This window comes from Erythrolamprus reginae, chromosome 2, assembly GCF_031021105.1.
Source record: "Erythrolamprus reginae isolate rEryReg1 chromosome 2, rEryReg1.hap1, whole genome shotgun sequence".
NCBI lineage: Eukaryota > Metazoa > Chordata > Lepidosauria > Squamata > Dipsadidae > Erythrolamprus > Erythrolamprus reginae.
This window is the reverse complement of record NC_091951.1, coordinates 122,844,357-122,866,809: the sequence shown is the minus strand read 5'-3', so window position 1 is coordinate 122,866,809 and position 22,453 is coordinate 122,844,357. Positions and strand designations below refer to the sequence as shown.

Here is a 22,453-nt window from a genome sequence, read left to right as displayed (position 1 = left end):
ATGTGCAGAACTAATAATAGCATGCAAGTAGATCATGTCTCATGGCTTTACTGAGGGCAGATCATGTCAGATTAATCTCATTGATTTCTTTGACTATGTCACAAAGGTGTTGGATGAAGATGGTGCCATGGATATTGCCTATCTGGACTTCAGCAAAACCTTTGATACGGTTCCACATAAAGAGCTGATAGATAAGTTAGTGAAGATTGGACTTAATCCCTGGATAGTTCAGAGGCTTTGCAGTTGGCTGAAGTGTAGATATCACAGGGTTGTTATTAATGGTGAGTATCCTGAGCAGAGCCTGGTTACAAGTGGTGTGCCACAAGGATCAGTTTTGGGTCCTATTCTTTTTAATATCTTTGTGAGTGACATAGGGGAAGATTTGGTAGGGAAGGTTTGCCTATTTGTCGATGACTCTAAAGTGTGCAATAGGGTTGATATTCCTGGAGGTCTCTGTAATATGGCAAATGATTTAGCTTTACTAAATGGGTCCGAAGACAGGCTACAAAAATGGTGGAAGGTCTTAAGCATAAAATGTATCAGGAAAGACTTAATGAACTCAATCTGTATAGTCTGGAAGACAGAAGGGAAAGGGGGGACATGATTGAAGCATATGTTAAGGGGTTAAATAAGGTTCAGGAGAGGTGTTTTTAATAGGAAAGTGAACACAAGAACAAGGGGGAACAATCTGAGGTTAGTTGGGGGAAAGATTAGAAGTAACGTGAGGAAAATATTATTTTACTGAAAGAGTAGTAGATGCTTGGAACAAACTTCCAGCAGATGTGGTTGGTAAATCCACAGTAACTGAATTTAAACATGCCTGGGATAAACATATATACATCCCAAAATAAAATACAAGAAATAGTATAAGGGCAGACTAGATGGACCATGAGGTCTTTTTCTGCTGTCAATCTTCATTGTTTCCAGAGAACAAATGCTTTTCCTGCCCACAGCTTGTTCTTAGGGAGACCTGCTCATAGGGACCTGGGTGGGGAAAGTCCTGCCTATTTAGGCTGTGTTTTTTTTCCTTTCCAGACCAACTTCCAACAAGCGGTGCAGGCAGCAGTGCAAAACTGAAGAGATAATTTTCCTTGTTTCAGATCAGGTAATGATTAATTATTGAATTCTTTCTTTAGAATTCTTTATTCTTTATTGGCCAGGTATGATAGGACACACAAGGAATTTGTCTTTGGTGCATATGCTCTCAGTGTACATAAAAGAAAAGATACATTTGTTAAGAATCATGAAGTGCAACACTTAATGATTGTCATAGGGTTCAAATAAGCAATCAGGAAACAATATTAATATAAATTGTAAGGATATAAGCAACAAGTTACAGTCATACAGTCATAAGTGGGAGGAGATGGATGATTGGAACGATGAGAAGACTAATAATAATGCAGTCTTAGTGATAATAAATAATAATAAAGATGATAAAGATATAAATTTAGGTAAGGGAGGAGTATGACCTAAAATTAAGAGGTACAACAGAAAATAAATACGTCTGGAAGATAAGCCATAGCAATTGATTTGGAAGAAAATTGAAAATTAAGTAGACCCACGTGACAAAAATATGAGATAAGGAGGCACCATTAGAATAACAATAAATATACCTAAAAGAATAAAAATACTGTATATATAAATATGGATAATGGAAAATATATAAGTTTAAGAATAGCTTTGATGTTGTATGAAGTTAGGGTTTTTTATTACTCATCTGATAAAATGAATTAGAGGTACTCAGGGAGATAGAGGAAGTAAAAAGGAAGGGGAGAAGGAGAAGGAAAGTAGGAGAGTGGGAGAGAGGAAAAAAGAAGATAGAGGGAAAAGAGGCAGATAGAGGGAGGAGAGTAGTATAAAATATAGAAGGAAAACAGATGGGAGATAAAAGTACAAAAGGTTCAAATTTACGATATTCATTTAAGGCATTTGGGGCAGAAATGCATAATTATGTATGTTTTGATATTATGGTATAGATATGGATGTTTATGTATAGGTGGTGAAAAATAAAAAAATGCTTATATCCTTACAATTTATATTAATATTGTTTCTGATTGCTTATTTGAATCCTATGACAACTTCCTGACAACAAGACTGCGGAGGCCCAAATGATAGTTACCCACTGCGGGTAAATGTAACAAGCTCCAATTCAGCGTTAGCATAGCCCCAGGCTAATGGAGCGACTTTTTAACAAAGTACCTGGTATAGTGCCCTATTTTGATGATGTACTCATCACCACCAAAGACATTACCAATTAAGGGAAAGGCTGAGAAAATGCTCACATGTTACCGAGCTGCAGAACTGTGAGATAAGGCAAGCCACAGACAGCTGGATGGCCATGAACTCCCCCCCCCAATTCCTTATTTCTCCAGGACTCTTTCAAGCACCAAGAGAAATTATGGTCAAATTGACCAGGAAGCCCTTGCTGCTGTTGCCAGAGTAAAATGTTTTCACAAATATCTGTACGGAAGGCATTTTGAGCTGATCACTGACCATCAGCCCTTATTAGGGCTCTTAGTGGGGGAACAAGCCAACGCTGGATGCTCTGCCCTGAAAATGCTGAGATGATCTTTATTCCTTACTGCCTACTTGTATACACTGAAATACCACCCAGGCAGGGCCATGAGTAACACCAATGTGTTGAGCCACTGCCCCTTGCTGGACATGGTGGGTGACCCCACTTTGGGTGTCTCAATACTTTCAATCAACATTATGAGGCCAGGATTGTCACAGTGGTGGACATTGCAGCCAAAACAACAAGAAATATGCAAGAAATTTCACAATGGAATCCCTACGGCTATCTGGTAAAATCTTAGAAATAACAGGCCCCAAATCCTACATAATAGGCCTGGGGGATAGCTGAAAATGGCAACAACATATAGATCAATTATGCAACCACCGGCCATTAAACACTGAGTGGGAGGTAGGCCCAACCCCTGACCATGTTCTCTCTACAGCTATGATTAAATCCCAGGAGCTGGTTCACTTAGCTGTCGATATGGAGGCGCCACCCAGCAACAGCGATGAGCCCAGTCATCTTGTCCGAGCCATTCCAGACGTTTCCAGAGAGGGAGACAGAGAGAAAAAATACATCCTCTCTGGCTCCAGCCAACGCCCTAACTTAATTGCGCAGGTCAATTAGAGCTGTAACACATCCTAAGTATCTCAATGATTATGTATGCAAAATTATGTGCTGAACTAAGGGGGAGGGATGTTATGTCTTGAAGAAGTTGGGAGGTTTTCACTCCAGTCCGACAGGGAAGTAAAGCAGGAAAATTCTGATTGGTTCCCTGCCAATTGGCCCCCTATTTAAACCTCCTGTCTTTTGTATATTGCTGCTGGAAGTTGCTCTCTTACCTAATAAAGAGCTGGAGTCACTCCACCAGTCTCCTGTTTCTTCAATATTGGAAATCAACATTTATTATTTTTTAAACTTGGATGTCTCCCTCCTTCTAAGTCATATTCTTTTTTAAAAAAATTAAATCATGGAAAGTCATAAAGCTGTGCTTTTCTTTGAAAAGCTAAAAAAGATTTTTTTTAAAAAAAAATCTCAAGCATTAGTAATGGCATTATTAACTCATATATCTCAAACTGTTCTGTTCTTTGCTGTTTTTTCCCCCTGAGCCTTTTGTGTTCTCCCTCTGAGCCTTTTGTGTTCAATCAAGCAGCATATGAAGCTTTTTTAATGTGACAGTAAGAGGGTTGACAGTGTGTGCTCCCCCTCCCATCCAAGATGGATTGCAATGTTCTTCGTGAATAAAACGCTTCAGAACAGAGGTATTAAGTAAGACACACTGAAGCTGCAGCCTTATGAACATTAGTATAAGTCCCACTAAACCCAGTAAGATTTGCTTTTGAGTAGATGCTAATAGGAAGCGATGTAAAAAAAATGGAAAAGGTAGAAACAAAACAGCCAAATCATAATCCTTCGTATATCTCTTTCTAGAAAAATAGGCAGCCCACTTAATGCTGCAATTAAGTGTAGTTGTTAGAGCTAACACATCTGACTGATGAAATCCAATTTTATTCTAATTGCGGCAACAGTTATGCCAATCATGTTTTTTTTTAAAAAAAATGAAATGTATGTTCTATTTCAACTTTCCCCTATATTATTGTTGTACATATCTTTAAAAAAAAAATAAGGAACAATGATATAACCCAGGGGAATTGGTATTTAGCTTACTTCTGCAGTGAGCTGGTGACACGATGGATGACACTATCAATCAGATATACTGTATAAGAAGGGTATTTTTTACACCATTGCTAGGGCTCTATGGCTGAGCCCTATATCAAAATCCAGAGTTAAAAATACACATTTTTTTTACCAATTAAAATATAAACCCTTGAATATGAATATGTTCAGGTTTGTTGTTACTGCTGTCTGAACCTCATTTATGAAGGTTCTTGGTACCATAGCTCCCAGTTTTAATTCTATTTCCTAATTAAGATATTATGGTGTGTGTTTTTTAAGTAATCAGCAAATGACTTCTTTCATGGAAGTTTAAGATCCAGTTATCTGTTCTATATGAAAATAGCAACCTACTTGGAATTCATGGAGGAATCATTTTCTAAAAACAATTTATTGTTCCTGAAGCATTTGACAGAACACAATACTTTGAAGGGATTTGGAAAAGTGTACATCCAACAATTGTTTAAAATTCAGTTTAATGTAATGGCAATTCAAAGTGACAATGCTGACTTCAAAGCTTCTTCATTTACATAAAAATGGGTTGTTGTAATTTTTTTTCCTTTATTTCACAGATGAAAAACAAACGATGTTTCAAAAGAATCCAGGTTGCTTTATTTGAAACACCATATGCTAATTATGTTTGTAAAAGGAAGCATACATGATAAATAAATGGTGCAATCCTGAACTCAAGATGGGACATGAGTGACTTCTGTCTCAGCATACTGAAAAATCAGCAAAACAAAAATGAATAGAAAATGTTGTATTGAAAATATTTTTCCTTAACTGGCAATTTCATAATTTTAAAAAACTGAATTGGCTCTTTCACCACGTAAAAGGCTAATTTATTTATTTTTATAAAAGAAGGTACAAATCTTGTAATGTTAACTGATAGATGGTGAATACTACTAGTTTATTTGGAAGTAAACTCTGCTGATTTATACAGAGCCTACTCTCAATAAAGTGTGCTTTGAATGTGTAGCTTTCCAAAATAGTAATTGTATGTTCCAATGAATTTCATAGCCTTGCTTCAAAGTGGATTTGCAGATGATCAAAGTTCGCCTCTGTTGAACTTTGGACATTACTGTAATTTTAATACAGATATTAAAAACTGTCTTATGCCTAAGCATATTTATCCATATAGTAGGGCTGTATATTCTTCTCATCTTTCCTATTATCTTCTCCTATTGTTATTTTATGATTTATCACTTTATTGTTTGTATCTTATGATTTAAGAACTATATCTTATATCTTATGATTTATCATTGTTGTTTTCTGTACACTGAAAACTTATTCACTGGATACAAATTCCTTTTGTGTCCAGTCACACTTGGCCAATAAAAAAATCTCCTCTCCTCTCCTCTCCCCTCCTCTCCTCTCCTCCTCTTCTCTTCTCTTCTCCCTTCCCTTCCCTCCTCCCTTCCCACCCTTTCCCCTCCCCTCTCCTCTTCTCTCTCTTTCCTTCCCTTCCATTCCATTCCAAAACTAATATATAAAATTTTATTTTATATGCATTTTAATTATTGTAATTTATTAAAATTATAATTTTAATTTTGATAAATTAAAATTTAATTTTGATAGATTAAAATTTAATTTTGATAGATTAAAATTTAATTTTGATAGATTAAATTTTAATGTTGATAAATTAAAATACCGAGATATGAAAGCTGCATGTCTTGGTAGTCCAGTATTCAGCATATAAACCTTTATGTCAACCATTGTACATTTCCCCAGAAACATCTGTCTGCAATGATGCCCCTCTGTTTCTTTGACTATCTAGCAAATAATTCCCCCCAAAGCAGAAGAGCCACAAAGGGAACTCCAGAATAAGGTTTTAAGCAAGTTCTAAAGCTTTCCTTTAGAGTAGCAGAAGGAGAATATATTTAGTAGCTGGAAGAGTGGCTGAATGATGAGAAGAGGTGGAGCCTCATCATGCACATGGGTAGACTCCATCTCCAAGAGGAATTTTTTAAAAAGCAAGATGCTAGCTACAAAAAGCCTGCCCACTGTTTATATGCACAGAAAAGGGGGTAGAACTTTATTTGGAAAGTCTCAGATGCCATCTTTTACCCCTCCCCACATTTTGGGAATGGGAGATTTTCCTCATTTAATTTAGAAAAAGAAATATGAACATACAGTATTCATATTCAAGGATTTATATTTTAATTGGTAAAAAATGTGTATTTTTTACTCTGGATTTTGATATGGGGCTCAGCCATAGAACATTAGCTTTTTTGTATGTGATTTTCATACCATAATAAGACTGAACATTGAGAGAAAAGGTATTGGGCAATAAATTGCAGGTTGCTTCCTCTGACTGTTATGGAAGATACTGCTGAGTTAAATGACACATCAGATTAAGAGTTGTGAAGCTCAAAATCAGATTGCTGTTTTTGGCATTGTTTCCAATTTGTATACTATATTATCTGGGTAATTTTGTTTTTCTGCAAGAGTTCAGCTACTGTTATTGAAAAATCAAATCTCACCTATTTGTATTTAAAGAGCAATATGGTCCCAAGTGCTTTTGAGATGCTGAAATACTCCGGATGTTTAGTGCTTCAGTAATAGACATCAGTGATGCTGTTCACCTTGTTAACAGGAAATGAATTAAATAATTCAAGCAGACAGGAGAGTTTATAGAAAAATTCATGCTGTATTACAGTGAGCTTTATTATTTTAGCATAACATGAATAATGATAAAGAGAGGACTACAGCAAGGATAGAAATATATATAATTGGGAAAACATTGCCAGCAATACTAAATAAAGTTTTATGAGATTTCATACTAAAATATTACAATATTTGTGGATACGTTTTGAGAAGATATGCTTTGACATTTGTGGATACCACATTTGGAACAAAATATACTTTGACTACAATGCTTCCTGTGGGACTTAGAGTGTTGATGATGTAGAATTGGTGTGAGTACTTGGACAACATCTTTATGGATTGTATTGATTTATATGGTTTTTGCTGATAATTAGAAAGTAACACTGTGACTGTAAAACAGAATGAAATAAAAGTGGGAGCAGTAAACTCCCATTAAAACTGTTTTCTTTTTTAGTTATTTTTGCACAGCATAACTCAAAGAAGCTTCCTCAAATTGCTATCTATGACTAGAGGACTCTAGCATGCTGTGTATGGGTGTTACTTGAAATATATAGATTATTATGTATAAATGTATAATAATTAAATGGCATGTACATCTGTGTATCTGTATACATTTTTTAACTCCACTTTCCATCAGCTTTGTATTCTAGCATTTAGGGAACATTTTATGTTAACTTGGGGCTTCATGAAGATAGAGGATTATGCCAGTTATTTGAGAAGGTATGAACATGGTGATGGACAATATCTTTCTTACCTTACTGTGCAAATTGAAGTATTGTTGGTGATGACTTGTTATTGGGTCCTCAGTCTTTTTCTGTAATAATCATGTAAACTGCTGGATTTCATTCAATAAAAGGAATTGAATAAAGATGACAGGAAAACTAATATTAGTTCTTTACTTCAAAGCACTCTTGGTAGGAAAGGAAAGAATGAAAAGGAGAAGGGAGAAGAGGAACCAAGCACTAGCAAAACACCTTATGCTATTTATCTCATACTAGATTAATGATATTTAGTGGATAACACTAGATTTTGAAAAATGAGGTGCATTTCAAAATATGCCAAGAACATCGCAACCACTATTTCTAAAATTTCAGTGTCTCATAATAAAATCAATTTCATTCTCTTTCTCACATATACATTGTAGAAATTACACAGATAAAAAAGAGAAATACAGTAGTGCATCTACTTAATGTTGTGGTTCCGTCTGAGGCCCCTCCGGGAACGGCTGATCTTCTGTCGGTTTCCAGCTCAGAGGGAGAGGCTGAGGAACAGGAGGTGCAGACAGACGAGGAGGAGGAATCCCAGGCTGAAGAAGAGGGAGGACAGCCAGAGTCCCACCAGGGGGAGCTCTCCCCAGCAAGCAGCCTGGATTCCTTAGAGGAAAATGCACAAGCCATAATTGATCTGCGACAAAGAAGAGCTACTCAGAGACGGAATCAATTGGCTAAATACTTTCAGCATTAAAGTGGCAACAGCTGGGTTTGTGTGTGGTGCTCTTGGGAAAGGCTAAAAGGCAGACCCACCCTTCCTGGCTTGTGGAGTTTTATCTTTGAGAGTCGTGGGACCTGGCTGTGAACTTTGGCGTCTTGGAATCCTGGTTTGTGCCTTTGACTATTGAAACCTTGGGGGGGGGGGTGCCAGCAAGAAGCTTGCTGTATTGTCTGGACATCAGGACCCTGCTGTAACATATTATAGCCTGTCTGTTGGGAAGAACAGGTTTTCCTCTGTGCTTATTTTTTCCAGTTATAAAATACTTTTGGCTTTTACCAGAGTGTCTGGCTGTTTTTTCCAGTTGGTGTTGAGGTCTGGGGGAACCCAGACAGAACACTTAAGAACCGAATTCGTTCTGTAACCAGGTTCTTAAGTAGAAAAGTTTGTAACTAGAAGCAATTTTTCCCATAGGAATCAATGTAAAAGCAAATAATGGATGCAAACCCATTAGGAAAGAAATAAAAGCTCAGAATTTGGGTAGGAGGAGGAGGAAGAAGAAGAGGAGGAGGACAGTTGCTGCCGAAGGAAGAACGTGAAGTGAGGTGAATAAAAAAAATCCAAAACTTTAAGGCTTTAAAAAAAAGAGAGACTCTGAGGCGGTGAGGAGGAGCATGTGCCTCCCACACACACGGCGTGAGGCTTCCCACCATACACTGTGCCAGAGAGAGAAACCCAGGTGGGCGAGAGGGGGACCTTCCGCTCCTTTGACTGAAAGGCGGTTGCTGCTGCTGCTACCTGCTTCCTCTTCCTTTCCATGCTGAAGGGCTCCTCTCTTCTCTCGCTTACTCGCTTTGTAGCCAGCGTCTTTCCTTCACTGTGGTGACTCCTTGGTTTGGTTGAAGCTGAGTTGATTCAGGCGGGGTGAAGCACCCCATTTTGCCTTTCCATGCCCAAATGCTCTGGGATGTAACCTCACGCTGGGTGTGTGGGAGGCAGCACAAGGGAGTAACCACAGTGAAGTGGTTTATTCCCTCTCAAAGTGCCCAGAGAAAGGGAAATGCTCTGTTCACTCTGAGCTGCCCAGAGCAAATGGAGCGTTTCTTTTCTCCAGGCGCTGGCAGAGGTTTATTCCCTCTCCAAGTGCCCAGAGAAAGGAAAATGCTTTGCTCTGGACTGCCAAAGCCTCCTTAAACGCCACCAAAAGGCTCCTCTCACAGCCCAGAAAAGCCCAAGATGGCCAGAATTAAAGGGGGAATGGCAGGAAACTGGACAGGACTTTGTGCCGCTCTCAAATTTCCTGGAAAAATTTTCCGGGCTCGGTTTCTTAAGTAGAAAATGGTTGTTAGGAAGAGGCAAAAAAATCTTGAACACCCAGTTTTTATCTAGAAAAGTTCTTAAGTAGAGGCATTCTTAAGTAGAGGTACCACTGTGCTTAATGCTAATAAGGAGTAACAAAACTAATACAAATTATATGGCCATTATTAATTTTGGTGCGCTAATTCCTAACAAGCTTTTAGCTAAGCAACCTATTTACTAAATACTTCAGACAGTGCTGGCCAGAATGCAACTCTTATTTCATGAGTAAAATTAGTATTCCAATCTTTCTGCTTGCTTGGTGAAATTTCTTTTTTCTTTTTTCTTTTAATCTGCAGATTTCAGTTCCCCACCTTGACTATTTTTTTCCTAAGCCTCTTAAATGCTGATAAGGGGATGGTTTGTATTCTTTCCCTTCTAGCTCAACTATATCCCCTCCCCCTTTAAAAGTTTATACAATAGTGAGACCTGGCAGTGCATTATAGTTCCCAATATAAACTTTTTGAGCACGATATTTCAACCCAAGGACATGACAGGAAGATAGCAGAAATAATTTTATTTTGTTTTTTAAACCAATTCTTTGCTACACAACAGTGAATTTTGCAATAGCAAACTGATAAGAAACTTAAAGACAGTCTGGAAAAACTATTTCTCCCTGATACCGAAATGGCTGAGTCTTTTTTTAGGTGTGCTATCTTTCCATTGAATAGAGCATCATCAATAAGGTTGCCCCATTTCAAAATCATAATTTTCTTAAAATGCTTCATATTTCTTATAGTTTACTCCGGATTCAACCAAGAAGAAAAATCCTGACTGATTTTTGAACTGATAGACACATAACCTAGCTAAAGAGTCATTATTTATTCTTGGCCATGAATACAAGCAGCTAAATTTGATAGATATTTAAATTTGTCCATAATGGCATGATTGTCTTCTCATGCCTAGATGAGGCAACAACATCAATTTTCATCTTAAGAAACTTGCTGACAATCACTTTTACATCTGACAATCACAAACAAACACATTTTTTTAAAAAAATCTTCATAGAAATGAAAAGCCAGTCTGGAATTAATTAATTAGTTAATATACATCATGTTTGTTTTAAAGAGTATATAGACTAAGAACCTTGTGAATATCTACCTCAGTAGACACTAGAGAAGCTGGTAGGAAGATAAATGGTATTGTTCTGCTAATTTGGCATCTTTTTATTTATTTATTTATATTTTATTTCTTTGTCAAACAGGTATAGGATAGTAGTAGTTTCTATAAACATAACATAAGTAAAAAGTAACGATAAAACAGAGTAAAAATAAAAGAGTAACGATAAAAGAATCTTATCATTGGTAGACATGGAGCTGCTAAATATGCATGCAGATGTGAAGCTGATATGTAATATGCAGGTTTTAAGCCCTAGCACATTGCTTATGACAATGTTATCCAATTGATTTTTGTTAGGTCTTCCTGAACATGATAAATTTCTGTATCTTTGGATATTAATTAGGTCCAACAGGTAATTTTTTAAAAATCCTGCACTACAGATATAATATTATCTCTGGGACCGCCTTCTGCCGCACGAATCCCAGTGGCCGATTAGGTCCCACAGAGTTGGCCTTCTCCGGGTCCCGTCAACTAAACAATGTCGTTTGGCGGGGCCAAGGGGAAGAGCCTTCTCTGTGGCGGCCCCGGCCCTCTGGAACCAACTCCCCCCAGAGATTAGAATTGCCCCCACCCTCCTTGCCTTTCGTAAGCTTCTTAAAACCCACCTCTGCCATCAGGCATGGGGGAGCTGAGATATTCTTTCCCCCTAGGCCTCTACAATTTATGCATGGTATGTCTGTATGTATGTCTGGTTTTATAATAAGCATTTTTTAGTTGTTTTAGCATAGGATTGTTACATGCTGTTTTTATCACTTTTGTTAGTCACCCCGAGTCCACAGAGAAGGGCGGCATACAAATCCAATAAATAAATAAAAAATAAATAAATAAATAAAAAATAAATAAATAAATAAGCAAGCAAGCAAGCAAGCAAGCAAGCAAGCAAGCAAACAAACAAACAAACAAACAAACAAACAAACAAACAAACAAACAAACAAACAAATAAATAAGAGGCATGCTGGCTCAGTGGCTTAAAAGAGACTGAAAAAAGTCTATACTGTTGTGGTTGGATCACAGGCTGATCCTCTGGCAACAGACTTTGAGCCTGATGAATCGAGGCCATCTGCGCATGGTTGGCCTGTGTGGCTGTCAGAGGAGTTGGACAGTGAGGAGGAGGAGGAGGAGGAGGAGGAGGTGCGAGAGATAGAGTGTGAGGAGCCTGCAGAGGCTATAGAATCCCCAACTGGGGCTTTGCCTGGGTCTGGGAAGGAAGAGGAGATGAGGGATCTGATCCTGCATGTATGGGTCAGAAGGATGTGGGGGAGGCAAGAGCAATTACGCAGACTCAAAAGGGGGAGGTGAGCACAGCTGTGCATAGTCTGCACTCCCAGGGTGTATATAAGAGGAGGAGTTGGGAGGTCTCCTTTGCAAAAAGCCAACGTTTGTTCCTCCAGAGAAAGAGAGCCTGTGAAGATGTTTTTTGGCCTGTTCAAACAAACTTTGCTGTAGTTCTGGACATTTATAGGGTCAAGAATCTTGTGAGTACTTCTTGGCTTTGTAACCACTTGTTTGGGAATCTATCGTATCAACTTGGCCTGAGCTTTGGCAGTCGGAAGGCATTCTTTTGTCCTAGTTTGTGGTTTTCAACAAACTTCATTGTAAACAGACTCTTTCATTTTGGAAATCTTGTGTCTGAGGATTAATTTGGGGTTAATTACTGGCCAGCTGCCCTGCGAGACAGAACATATACTACAGCAGTTTGAGTCCTACCAATGTGCAACAAAGTGAGCTCCTGTCACTTGTCTCAGTTGCTGTCCACCTAGCAGTTCTAAAGCATGTACAGTAAATGAAAGTAGATAAATAGCTACCATTTCAGTGGGAAGACAGCAGTACTCCATGTTTCACTGCCTTGAGTTGCAGTGTGTTATCATGGTGGCCGCATGACTGCAAAAATATCTTTGGACATCATTGGCTCAATAACCTAGAAATGGAGATGAGCATCAACCCATAAAGTCAGCTATGACTAGCAGAGCCCCTACAGGTGGCAAGCACAATTTGACAACATCCATAGCAACTACAGTGTTTTCACTTTTGAAGTTCAATATTATTCATACCACTTCCAGAGGGGAAAAAATAAATGCAAGAATCCATACCACACTGCAAATACTCTGGCTTTTACTGCATTTTAATCTAGGGCGAAGCCTTTTTGATTGTAACAGAAGAAATTCCTTATCTTTGTGGCTTGCAGCTTGTCTTTGAACACGCAGCCTCTGTGGCTATGTGGAAACTATTTAAATGCTGATATACTCAACCTTTTGATATTTCTCCATGTATTATCTTTGCATTGCTGAGAAACTCCAGATTGCTAGAAGCCAAATTGCCTGCAGACGTTAATCCAGAGAGCATTACCAAAACAAACTATGAGGAAGCAAATTTTAAAGGAAGCTTGTAAATATTGTCTTAACAATCATGCAACCATTGCTTATGCTTCTTCAGGCAGAAAATGCAGACATTTCTGCTATATTCTTTTCCCACAGTGGTTAAAAGAACATCTCCAGAAGATGTCTGTCTACAGGGGTTTCAAGGACGGTATATTGAAAAAAAAGCAGTTCTCAATTGCCTAATTTAAAGTAATATTAATTTAAGAGATCTATTATCACACTTGAGGTTTGCATGCTTATATTTCTGGGTATATATCCGTCTAAATTCTTTGTTCACTGACATAAAATAATGCATGGAAATCGTACTATATTGAAACATATCCTTTGTATCTCAGTCACATTTCACTTACTGTAAAAGAGGCCTTTTATTTTTGGGGAAATTTAGTAAAAATTCACATGAAAGTAGAGGAAAATGCTTACCAACATTAGAAGAGTTCAAGCCACTCAAAGCTTTCATTGTGAAAGTTTCCTTTATGATCATGTTTCCTGGAATAGTTGTGTGAAAATGCATATACACTTTTATAAATGACTGCTTGATCCCATGATGGCGAACCTATGGCACACATCAGATATGGAATGCATAGCAGGGGTGGGTTCTAACTTACCTCACTGCCAGTTAGATTCCTCCTGTGCTGTGTGCCACCTGGAAAAATAATATTTCTTTTTTAAAAAAGATGGTGGTGTCCATGGATTGGCATTGATCAAACTGGTTTCATGACATCATTGTGACGTCACCAGCGGGTTACTACTGGTTTGGGCAAACTGGTCCAAACCCACCTCTGATGTAGAGCCATCTCTCTAGGCACATGAGCCATCGCCCATTGTTCTTCCCGGTTCTGGTGTGCCGGCCAGCTAGTCTTCATGTGCATGGGAGCACCAGAAACTGGAAGAGCAGCTGTCCAGTGCACATGTATGTGCCACGAAGATGATCTTCTGGTTTCCAATGAGTGCATGCATGCCGGCCAGCTGGTCTTCATGTGTACATGCACACCAGAAACCGGACCAGTGACCAGTGCACATAGTATGTGCTCCCCATTTTGACTACTTGTTTCCTGTTTCACAGGAGCACAGCTGTCCACTTGTGCAGGGATTTGGAAATGCAAAAGGAGCTTACTTTTAACAGTAGTTTGTTGTGTACCCCTGAATCAGAGGCTTTGCAGAAGTCTATGTAAATTGTATCTATTGTTTTACTCTGGTCAAGTTATGTGGTCCAAATGTTTCTGCAGTGTAGAAGTTGCAGATTATAGGACAAATTTTTCCTGAAACCAAGCGGCTTATTTGAAAGCAAATTGTTAATCTATAAGTGGAGGGTGATAGATTGGTTTAAAATTGATTCCATAATTTTTACAGATGACACAACACAGTGAGATGGGTCTGTACTTTTCTATCAGGCTGGGGTATCACTTTTTGAAGATAGGAATTGATGGATTTATGTTTTTCATGTGATGTTCTTCACTTCATACAGCAGAGTCTTTTCATAGCAGAACCGTGCTACAATGTATATTTGAGTACACAATACAATGACTCCAATATAAACTTATGCTTTTATTTCTTCTTTTCTCATTGAACTGGTTTCATATTTACACAAATAAAAACTTGACAATATAACTATATTTCTCTCTACATCTGCTCTTTATGATACAGATTCGCCAACAGTCAGCATACAAATCCCAAGAATTATCTTCCAACTGCCAAAAACTGATTTACATACCAATATGCAAATTAGCTCTCTCTCAACATTCTATCCCCTTTTTCCATGCTATATGCTAACAGGAATGACCATCGCTAAGGTTGGGCATGGAGCTGGTTCTGAAAGATACATCATAGATTGTGCTTAGAGGTTCAACTTTGGCAGTGGAAAGCTTTTTCAAAAAGTAGGTATACAATCCATCAAGGTAGTAGAAAGAGGTGGCTTTAGGTTATGTAGTGCCATTTTAACATTGCCTACTATAAAATTAATATGTAGCAGATCATTGCAATTAGTTGTGTACAACTAGGAAAGCAACAATGAATTGTTGATACATGTTGTTTAAGAAGTTTTGATTTAGATTTTGCTTTTATTTTTGGTGATAAAAGGACAAGAAAAAGAATTCCAAGCAATTTAGTCACATGGAGTGTCTGTGTTTGTTTGTAATACCCTCCCTCCCTTCCTCCCTTTTCTATTTATATTATTTTTGCTGCATGGAATTGCATGTCGTTATTTTGGGGTATATATTTAAAAAATAATAATGGAGGGCAAAGATTTACTTCCCAGTAAACACCAATATAGAAACTAGATAACCTGGTCAACAGAGCCCATGATGTTGAACAAAAAAGGTCAAAGTGTAGATGAAAAGCAATAGACTCATTTTCCTCACAATTCTATAGATGTCCCAAATCACTCAAGTCTTTCATACCTTAAGCATCTCACAGAGGGAGTGAATATTCTGTCTACTTCTATTACTCTCCACTACAGTAGCTCCTCAAAAATCAAAGGCCTAAAAATAGTTGAAGTCTGTTGACTTATAATCTGGGTTTAACACTATTCATAGAAACAGATTGCCTCTGCAATATTGGAGGAAACAACACCAGATATTCAGGATTAAGAGGTCTTAATCCTGTTCTGCATTGGACAAAATCAAGAGTGGGAGATGAATTCTATTATCTTTTTAGAGGGCAGAAACAGAGAACGTTATTCTTAATTAAACCCTCATACACTATCCGGGCAATCTCTGAACTCATTTTTTTCTGTTCCACTTCCAAAGCACACTTTTCCATAGCTCCTTAAGCGTCTCTTTCTGTTTCAGATAACGCATTGCAGACTGTTAACCCCTGTAAATTCTGCAAAGTCCTCTGAGACTCTGAATGGGGTGAAAAATAACCATAATGTTCATATAGTTTCGTTGCATATATAGTCATAGAGAAATTATACACTGCTCAAAAAAAAAGGGGGAACACTTAAACAACACAATATAACTCCAAGTAAATCAAACATCTGTGAAATCAAACTGTCCACTTAGGAAGCAACACTGATTGACAATCAATTTCACATGCTGTTGTGCCCATTCAATTTTGTACAGAACAAAGTATTCAATGATAATATTTCATTCATTCAGATCTAGGATGTGTTCTTTGAGTGTTCCCTTTATTTTTTTGAGCAGTATTGTTATAATAGTAAAAGTAGAGATGGAAATAAAATTAGAGAAAAACAAGAAAGATCTTAATTAATGTATAGATTGTGTATATACTTCAAATTATTAAATAAATATGTTAATATCATAGAGTGGCCAAAGTTTCAAGTATAAATTTAAAATACAGAAGAAAAGCCAGGAATTCTAGTAAATATTATATTCTTTCTGGCTTCTATAAACTGTCTTTTATAATATTCCCTGTGATTCCTAACATTCAAAATTTATTATTCTACCCAAATTCTATGTTCACAAACAAGTATAGTGGCAACTTTTACTGTTACTGTTCACCTAAACTGCATTGTTAAGTGTTACTTGTGATACATTTACCACTTAATAATACCCTTTGATTATGAGTACATGTAACTACTATTTAAGAAATAACATGTGCTAACGCTTTTCTACACAATTTGATGCCTCTCTGATTCCATAATTGCTAGTTTCCTAGGATATTATGTCACAAAATCTGAAGAAATAATAGTTTGTTTTATTCCAGACAATACATTTCCAATCTGCATAGAGCTGCAAGCATGCCATAAAAGCTTAACAGGAATGAATATTCACTATGGAACCAGGTTGGCTTGTGTAGCATTGCATAGCAACGAGCACAATTCAGCATGATTTATTTGATGCTAGGACTGTTTAAAGTCTCCTGCCTCAAGGGGAGGCTGTTTTGTGTTGGCAGTGTGTGCTAACACAGAGAATGCCAACATAAGAAAATAAAGAGAACTGGGAAAATGCAAACATTTAACTATAATAATTATTTTTTGTTATTTACTATGAAGTCACTGATCTTTAGAGGAATAATAGCAATTGTGTGGGTTCAGCTGGTGGTTTTGATCAGCACAGAGTCCCAAAATGAACGAGCGCCTTCAAAACAAGGCTTTTCAAACTACTGCTTAAGTTGACTGTGCCTAAAATAATCCTGCTCCAATGCAAATAAAAATGAAGTTAACCGTAAATCATCTTGAAATCAAAGCAGTTAATGCCAGAGCCATTGGAGAGCCTGTTGGGTCTCAGGGTTAAGGCACCAAGCTATAAAGCAGGAGTCTGCGAGTGAGTTCAAGTCCCACCTTAGCCATGAAAGTCAGCTAGATGACCTTGGGCCAGTCACTATCTCTCAGCCTAATTCATTTCACATGGTTGTTGTTGTCAGGAAAACGAGAGGAAAAAGGTATGTTGGATCCTGGGATGGGTTTCATTTACCTTTGCCACTGGTTCACATCGCAACATTACAATCAGGATCCCCCTCGCATCATTTCACTTCCACGCATGCTCTGAAGGTGGATTCAACCCAAAACACAGCTGGAGAGCTGATCAGCTGTGCTTCAGGTGAAGAAATAAAGGTCAGTATTAACCTGGGGTCGGCCAGGAGGGCTTGTTTCACAGCACAGAATAAAGATAAGCCATCCAAACACATGAAAATCAGCTGAAAATTCAGAAAAAAAATATGGCAGCAAGCATGGAGCAGCACAGACAGATCCATGATGTCAAAATTACTTCACCAGTGGGTCACTAACGATTTGAGAGATTTGGTCCAAGCCAGGAGGAACCCACCTCTGGTTGGATATGTTTGGCACATTGAGTTATCTGTAAAAATAATAAAGCAAAAATAAAAATGAATGAAAATAAATAAAAATAATAAAAAAATTAAATTGGCTTGCATCCTAAAATAGATAACCACAGGGATATTAAGAGAAGAAATAGTCCTCACCCTCTTTACATGCTCATGAACAAACATACGCATGCATACATACACACACACACACAGAGTAAGCACCCATTGTTGCTTCTTTGTGGCCCTCCTTTTAATGCACAATGAGGCTCCAGCTAATGCTCAGAGAGGGAAAATTGGACTAAAACTGTGAGATATATTAACTTAAAATAGTTCCAGTATATAAATGTTTCTCATTCCCTTCTGCTGCAACTGATCCCATTGCAACCAGGAGGATCTATTCATTCTGTACAGAGAATGTTGTGGTAGTGGCCAATGAGAGAAAAAAGGAACAATATTTTTTCTCTCACACACAAGCTATTTTTTAAACTAATTTATCTTTGGAAGTAAGCCTTTGATCTACCTGAGCATTAGGCATGAATAAGAGCTACCCTGTGCAGAAATACCCATCATGTGAATCCTGAAACTAAAATACTGCTTATGGCAAATGCTCAATACATACCTCACATGACTCCGATGCACATTTTCCTCTTTACCTCTGGAGCACTGTAAAGCTGTTCCCACACATGTATGGTCATGGATTTGTTCCCTCTCCCATATTGATCTGATATACACGTACAGAAATCCTGGGGCCACAATTTGTGCAATATCATCTTTAATATTTGCCTGTGTTTGCAGGAGCAGGCTACCATTCCTGGCCCTACCAGAATGGGCCTGGAGCGCGCCCCCGCTCCCCCCTTGCATCCTTCTCCTGTTTGGCGGCTGCTGGCTGAGCATGATTGATCTACCGGACACGAGACGGAGGAAGAGGCTGCCCCGCTGCAGAAGTGTAATAAATAATCCACATAATATGGAGATTATACTTCCATGCTTTTTTTGTAGTCATATTGTATCCTGGCTGCAACTGTCTTTCTTCCATTTCAATTTGTAGAGAAACACTGTACATATTACTGTAGTTACAGTCTTGTATTGATAAACAGACCATCATTTAAATAATAGTGCATGGTAGACTTCTAACTTCCATCAGTATGAAAAACATTTTCCTAAGTAAATTCATATATTAATGTATCCATCAGAAAACATTCATGGATATTTAGCTCCACCTGTACATTTCTCTGGCTTTGCGTACAAAATAAAGCAGACATTTGTTTCATTCTTAATGCTTATTACATAATGTCAAATGTTCAAAATAATTAAGAAAGGTCATTTTGAAACCAAATTAAAATAAATACATAACAATGTTTGTTACATTTCTCATGGTTAGTATTGCTTCTTCATTCTAAAGCAGGCCCAGCCAGGCATCTGACAAGGACGAAGGCAGTAAAACAAAGAATAAAATAACCAGCATGAGAGAATATCTGCACAATTTTAAATATGACAGGGTAAATAAACAAGATCTACTAGAATAAAATAACTGACTTCCTAAACTAAGAGATTCAAGAAATAAAGGAGTACTATTTCTTCCCATTTGTATTTAGTGTTTAATTAGCAGAGTGTGCATATATCATTGTCTGCACTGGCTTATTAATAATGTTGCCGGGTAATCTAATTGAAGACTGCTTCATGATCTAAAAAAATTCTCTGATGCCAGTTTAGCAAGTCCAAGCAAGTCTTAGGGTTTATAATTTAAGTCTGAATGTAGACAACCGGGCTAATTTAAAACAGCAAACCGGGAATCTTCTTAATTAAAGAAGCTTTGACATTTTAATGCTACTATGCATAAGGGATTCATATACGCGATCAATCAAGTCCTTTACGAGAACTGTGATTCAAAATGTAGAATCTGATGAGAAATGAGTACAGTGCGGTCACTCTCTATTATGAAATACAAATGGAGATAGGAAGAACAAACTAATTTGAGATAAACTTAGAGCAGGGATGTCAAACACGCAGCCCATGGGCCAGATGCATCACATGCTAGCCGCGCCCACCCCCATTTTAGCAAAGGGGGAAAATTGCAATAGTGACAGTTGTGACAACTGTGATGTTGCGAGTTTGACACCCCTCTTTTAAAGCATGGAATTTAGAAAAAAAACCTCTATTTGTTACTAGGAGAGGACATATCTGTGTGCATGTAAAACATGGAGTAAGATAAGATCTGCTCATTAACGTTATTAGAAAGCAATATCACATGTGAAACATGTGAATATGAATATATTTCAAGAAACCCTGCTTTCTAAAAAGAATACAATAAAGCATTATGTTGATACACCAAAATATTGGATCACCCAATTCTTTGCCAAACATAACTTTGATCCCTGGACATAGACTACAATTCAGCTACATTATTATTATTATTATTATTATTATTATTATTATTATTATTATTATTATTATTAATTGGATTTGTATGCTGTCCCTCTCCGCAGCCTCAGGGCGGCTAACAACAGCAGTAAAACAGTACAACAAAATCCAATACTAAAAAAACAGTTAAAAACCCATTATATAAAAACCAATCATACATACAAACATACCATACATAAAATTGTGAAGGCCTAGGGGGAAAGTGTATCTTAGTTGCCCCATGCCTGGCAGCAGAGGTGGGTTTTAAGCAGCTTACGAAAGTCAAGGAGGGTGTGGGCAATTCTAATCTCTGGGGGGAGTTGGTTCCAGAGGGTTGGGGCCACCACAGAGAAGGCTTTTCCCCTGGGTCCCGCCAAGCGACATTGTTTGGTTGACGGGACCCGGAGAAGACCCACTCTGTGGGACTTAACTGGTCACTGGGGTTCGTGCGGCAGAAGGCAGTCCCTGAGATATTCTGGCCCGGTACCATGAAGGGCTTTATAGGTCAGAACCAACACTTTGAATTGTGACCGGAAACTGTACAAATTCATTTATTTAGTGAGTGAGTGTGTTGCAATGCTTTATAGTCATCTACTATAACTCTGAAAGCAACTTACATTGACAATAATTTAAAAATTACAGCCTTAGCCTCTTTGGGGTGTGATGTCACTTCCAGGCAGTATAAAAGCAAAGGATTTTGGGCAATTGGGTATGGGATTTCAATGCCATTCAATGGAAGAGGGTTTAGAGTGGGGATGTGCTTGAAAAAGTCTTCAAAACCATGATTTCTGCCTCAATGAAAGACATTCTTTGTCTGTGATTTTGGTGAGCTGATTCATATTCTTGAATGATAAATGGACTTTGTTATCTAAGGAATACCATTTAGGGCGAGTTTGGCATCTTTCCTAGACCTTGTTGATGCTTCATTCTGGAGAGAGAAATAACTCACTTTTTTCTTGCCATTTAAATCTGCTTTTCACTGTGTATGTTTTTATCAATACAGTGGTACCTCAAGATACGAACCCCTCGTCTTACGAACAACTCAAGATACGAACCTGGGGTTCAGAAAAAAATTGCCTCTTCTTACAAACTTTTTTTGTGTTACGAACGCCAAACCCGAACTTCCGGGTTTGGCATTCGGAGGCTGCTGGGAAGCCGCACGGCTGTTTTAAAAGGTGACAGCCGGGCTGGGGGGCTTCCCAGCAGCCTCCGAACGCCGAACGTGGAAGTTCAGGTTTGGCGTTCGGCTTCGGGAGGCTGCTGGGAAGCCCCCCAGCCCGGCTGTCACCTTTTAAAACAGCCGCGCGGCTTCCCAGCCGTCTCCCAAAGCCGAACGCCAAACCCAAACTTCCGCGTTTGGCGTTCGGAGGCTGCTGGGAAGCCCCCCAGCCCGGCTGTCACCTTTTAAAACAGCCACACGGCTTTCCAGCAGCCTCCGAACGCCAAACACGGAAGTTTGGGTTTGGCGTTTGGCTTCGGGAGACGGCTGGGAAGCCGCGCGGCTATTTTAAAAGGTCACAGCCGGGCGGCAGCGGGTTTTTTGCGGGTTTTTTTTTTGGTTGCACGGATTAATTGACTTTACATTGTTTCCTATGGGAAGCAATGTTTCGTCTTACGAACCTTTCGTCTTACGAACCTCCCCCTGGAACCAATTAGGTTCGTAAGACGAGGTATGACTGTAGTGTGATTTTACCATGCAATAAGGGCTTTTTCAGTCAAGGGGTTTGCTCCAAGGACTGTGCACAGAACAAAAGGGACCTTGAAGCAGAAACTTATTTATTGCCTCCAAATGCAGACAGACCAATCTTCCCATTCTTCTCCAGATCTAAATAATTCTGACCATGTTGCATTTTTATTAAATATTTTCTGTATCATGTAAGCTAATATTTGCTTTCTACACCATTTTTCATAACATCTATTATTTCTCTTCTATCACCATGCATGTTTTTCTCATAAAATTAACTCTGAAATTCTGAAATTCCCTTTCTTCAAATTGGCTCTAATACAGTTCGTTTATATGCCCCTATACAGTAGGTCTGCAGTTTGGAGAATAAAGGAGTCTTGACTTCTGCTTAACTAATCAAGGAATCAGGAACATGGATTCACTATTAAGCCTCAAAAGATGCATTGTGATGATTGCTATTGAGAAATAGAGGATTCAAATAAGCCTCACAGTGTTGTACTGGAACAAATCTATAGGTTGATGCATTAAATATACAGAACATGAGGGGCAGGGGTAGGTTCCTTTTTT

At 38.2% G+C, this 22,453-nt stretch overlaps 1 long non-coding RNA gene across 1 annotated transcript; it reads left to right on the top strand.

Annotated features, from left to right (window-relative positions):
* The first annotated feature begins 12,063 nt into the window (after nucleotides 1-12,063).
* LOC139158557 (uncharacterized) lies at nucleotides 12,064-20,136 on the top strand. Its single transcript, XR_011557712.1, has 4 exons — nucleotides 12,064-12,174; nucleotides 14,851-14,951; nucleotides 17,401-17,590; nucleotides 18,598-20,136. It is a non-coding gene; the product is annotated as an uncharacterized lncRNA (long non-coding RNA).
* Nucleotides 20,137-22,453: the final 2,317 nt, after the last annotated feature.